We start from the raw sequence: 4681 nt of genomic DNA on the forward strand, positions 1-4681 counted from the left end.
TATATATACTGTATGTGTATTTGGCAAAATCAGCCTAACTGTCATAAATCTGACCTCCAACCTCACTGGAAGAATTCAAAGTCTCTGTGAACATCTGCAGGAGCTCTGCAGACTCTCTCAGCTCAGACCTGGTCAGACAGATGTGAGGACCATGGAGCAGGATCAGCTGGTGGCTTTAATCATCAGTTACTGTACCACAGCATCTGAAGAGTAAAACCAGTTCAAGTTTTCATTACTTCTGTGCACAAAATTCAGTTTTCCAAGAAAGGCATCTTCTCACACTGGTGGGGGGTCTGGTGGTTCTCCCCCAGGAAATTTTGATGAAATTAGATGCTGTTTGCTGCATTCTGGAGTATTTTAACAGGTTGCTAAACATATTAAAGTAAACATTTGATTTCATGACTATTTAGTATGAATGTTTGAATCATCCTGGCTTTAAACTCACTGCTGGCCGAGATCAGGAAATTAATGTGATAATTTATCAAATGAGTTTAGAGTTCCATTTTACCTTTTTTCTATTGTTGATTTAGTTTTATTTGTAACACATGGCATTGTGCCAAGCAGTGCTGACTCAACTACATGTTTAAAACAAGAATATTAATAATTTTACCCAATAAACAGGTGTAATTATTATAATCACCTAATGGGCCTACTCATAACCAAAACTAACATGACATCATGCAACCTACAGATAAAAATACTAATAAGTTCCTAAAAGATTATTAAATAAGCATCTGTTATGGATTAATTATGTATATGTGTTCTACCTCGAGACTGTCCAGTAATCATATCTCATGATAACTAGTTTTGGCTGTTTTAATCTATCAGCCCAGACTTCAAGACTCCAGCAATGCATGACCTCTTTTATTCTGATAAGGTGTTTCCGGGCTGACAGCCCTGTCATTGGTTAGATGGTTCACAGTTGGCGAACTGTGATTGGTTCTAAGCATGTCACAGGATGTTATATTATCAGCTGCTCTGTGCTGACGAGCCAGCCACAACTTGACAGACTTCTCTGATTGACTTCTGCTCTGTTGTTGCTCAAATTGAATCTTATGACGACCATACACGCAGACTTTCTGTGCATTTATTCCAACGTGTTTTTGCATTCTTGGTAAATCGTGCCACCACAATTTTTGGCGTTGTCGTTAACGGAGCTCCAAGGACCGGAGTTTGTCCGCAGCGATCGACTTTTTTCAGACGACCACTGGACAATGGGAAAAGAAGGTTTTTTCTGAGAAAGCTGACCTGTCTTCCTCTGCTGATCGTGTCCGGGTTGTGATCTGTCCTTACTTAGGCCGCTGTGGGTGACCTTTGGGACTGGAGCTGAAAAGAACCTGTCTGTGCCAGAAACATGGTGAGCTAATATTTTCAGTAGCACCTTATGCAAAAAGCTACGGCTATTTTCGGCCCACCACACACTGAAATTCTAATTGTTAGACGCTCGTCTGGTCACTTCTGCGGTTGCTGATTTTAGCCGAGATAGATTTTGGGAGCGTTTTATTCCAAATCGAGTCAAAACAGGGAGCTTAGCTTTCTGTTTTGAAGTAGCCAAGAGGACATTGTTTGTCTAGGTGAGTGTAGGCAGTTTAGATGTGATTAAACTGCTGAGGGAAAATTTAATTTTCCGTTTTTGTTTCTGTTGAGGAGACACAGTAGGCTAAAAGTCATTTTAAAAGGCGGCCGCCCAATTTTCTTTATAAGAAAGTTGCATACGGTAGTGCCCTGGGTACGAGTTCAGCCAAAGAATTCGACCGGCGTGTTTTTGAGCACAGGCGATGGTAAATAAATATGGCGCTGGAAGCCATGAAAGTGTCTGCGGATATGGAGTTGATAAATTAGCTTTCCCAGATGGTGGCAGTTTAAGTCTTAAATAGCTCAGCCGCCTCCGTGATCGCTTACTGGAACATGATTCAAAGCTTAAAATCAAGAAGAATGATAAAAGGTTGTTTTGAAACATTTTTAAATAACATGCTTTAGTCTCTCTGTTTTCCGGGGCTATTAAATGGAGCGGATTGGGGGTTTCCTGTTTAGGCCCCGCAGTGTCACCTCCTTTGGGTGCGGCCTGGTTGGGGCGGGTGACCAGGGCCCGGTCCCCCCCCCCGCTGTGGACCGTGTGTTGAAAATAGGAGGGGGCACGCGGGGACGACGGATTACCCATTTTCTACAGCAACAAAATCACTAAGATGAGCATAAAAACATTTGTTTTATAACTGACTCTCAAGTTGTTTTTTAAGTGAATTTGCAAAAAGTAATAATAATAATAAAAAAACCATAGCTGTGTTTTGAGTTGTAATTAATACAAAACAATTAAACAATATTAGAATGCTAGAGGCAAATATATTTTATTGAATGCACAGAGAATATGATACTCTTAAGTAATGAAACTGTTTTTCATGTGGTGAAACGTCCCCTGGGACTAATAGATTTTGCTGAACTAGTGTTTTTATTTTTGTTTGCTTGTTTCTGTTACAAAATGACTTTGAGTCAATATAAAAAAGTGGAAATTTGTTCAATTGCCTGAAGCAAGGGGATAGTTCTTTTTGTTTTATCTTAAAATATAAGATACAGAGAAGTATAAAAAATGTAATAAAACATTCCAACTTGAAATAGAATGCATGACTTGTTCACATGCCATTAAAAAACGATACACAAAAAGTATTTCAAACAGACCGAACAAAAAGTGTTTTTGGTTGTCTAACTGAGGATGTTTTATGAAGATTTTTGTTGAAACAACATTAACAGGCATCTTTGAAAAAAAGTGTTTAAAATGCCTGACATTTTCTGCATGCTGTTGAGTAAATAGAGAAAACTGTACCGATAATTTCCTTTCTTTTTGTGTGTGTGTTTGGTTTTTATGTTACTGGGGATTTGGTTCCTGGTGACCCTCTGCTCTTCCCGCGTCCACTCCAACCCCGAGACCTGGGCCAGACCGATGATGGACAGCGATGCCGAGACCAGAAGACTATATAAAGGCCAGCGCTCAGAAGATCATCCACAGCCCAGCACCATGAAGGCGAGATAACGTTGTCATTTCTGCCTGTTTGCCTAAAACCTCCCCACCCCCCACCCCACAACAATTTTCAACATGCAACAGCAGCGAAGACCTTGGAACCGCATGAGTGATATCTTTCCAGCACTGTGGAGAAGACTGAGAAAGTTGCCGTTTAAACTCACTGCTGGCCGAGATCAGGAAATTAATGTGATAATTTATCAAACGAGTTTAGAGTTCCATTTTACCTTTTTTCTATTCTTGATTTAGTTTTATTTGTAACACCTGGCATTGTGCCAAGCAGTGCTGACTCAACTACATGTTTAAAATAAGAATATTAATAATTTTACCCAATAAACAGGTATAATTATGATAATCACCTAATGGGCCTATTCATAACCAAAACTAACATGACATCATGCAACCTACAGATAAAAATACTAATATGTTCCTAAAATATGATTAAATAAGCATCTTTTCATAAATATCAGGTCATTATTAAGTAATTTTAACTCATAAACCAAGCCTCACCATTCTTCTTTCTGTTTTTCCATTTGGGAGGGGTGGGGGTTACTCATTGAACATTAGTTTCATCCACCAGCAGCTTCGTCAGCTGCATTTTATGGGGTAAAAGAACAAAAACACAAGTGGCTGTGTAGCAGCCGCCTTACCCGACAGAACCGGCCGTTCTGTGATCCTCTAGAACTCTCAGACAGCCAGCTCTCAGTGATCCACAGGTGTTCACCGTGCACCGCGTTCTCATGGTGCGTTTACAGACGGCTCGGAAAAACGTGTTACCGCATCTTGAAAGCAGATTAAACAATTGTAAAGGTAAAAAAAAGTGCAGCGGACAGAGGCTACAGATAGGAAAGTGAGGGGGGCACGTCCCACTCGTACCCCGCGTCCATTACGCCCATCTCAGTGTTAACTCTATGGTCAGTTCAGTTTACCATGCTTCTGTCTCGGGGCACCCTAGTGGCCGTGGGGCCCTAAGCAGCAGCTTAATTTGCTTATAGGCAGGTCTGGCTTTGGCTACAGGAAAGTATGTGCCTCATGCAAGAACATGCTCGTATTCTTTTCCTAAATTTCTCTTACTTTTGTACATGTCAAGTCAGATTCAACAAACTCTTCTATCGTCAGGAAAAGTGCGAAAATGAACTGCATAAACATGATTAATGCCACCTGTTCGTATCCAGCTGCTCGTGCACGCGGAGAGGAGATTAGCATAATTACCACCCCCAAAAGCACCATATAAGGCTATGTTTCCTGCCTCAGATCAGGAAGTGTCCATTCATGAAAATGACAAGTAAAATGAAGAACTTTACGAGTTCAGAGACTGAAGTTCTGCTCTCCGAGATCGAGAAAAGAAAATCTGTCCTTTTTAGCAGCGTCACTCGTGGAATTAAAGGACCAGCTAGAGCCAAAGAATGGAATGAAATAACTACTGCTGTTAATTCTGTGTCTCTTGTGAGTCGTACAGTCTCAGAAATAAAGAAGAAATGGTTTGATATGAAAATGGCTTCAAAAAAACGTCTCGCCACAGCACGGTGCTCCATGACTGCAACGGGAGGAGGTCAAGGGAAAGCCTGTGTTACAGAGATGGATGGAAAAATAAATGCCATGATGGGTGAGGTTTCTGTGTCAGGCATTCCATCTGAGGACGTATGGAAGCGATTGTGTTCCATAATC

At 40.9% G+C, this 4681-nt stretch overlaps 1 long non-coding RNA gene across 1 annotated transcript; it reads left to right on the forward strand.

Annotated features, from left to right (window-relative positions):
* Positions 1 to 1079: 1079 nt before the first annotated feature.
* Positions 1080 to 3368, forward strand: LOC106523999 (uncharacterized). Its single transcript, XR_001310964.1, has 2 exons — positions 1080 to 1357; positions 2921 to 3368. It is a non-coding gene; the product is annotated as an uncharacterized LOC106523999 (long non-coding RNA).
* The last annotated feature ends 1313 nt before the right edge of the window (positions 3369 to 4681 follow it).

Source organism: Austrofundulus limnaeus, unplaced genomic scaffold (assembly GCF_001266775.1).
Source record: "Austrofundulus limnaeus strain Quisiro unplaced genomic scaffold, Austrofundulus_limnaeus-1.0 Scaffold173, whole genome shotgun sequence".
Taxonomy (NCBI): domain Eukaryota; kingdom Metazoa; phylum Chordata; class Actinopteri; order Cyprinodontiformes; family Rivulidae; genus Austrofundulus; species Austrofundulus limnaeus.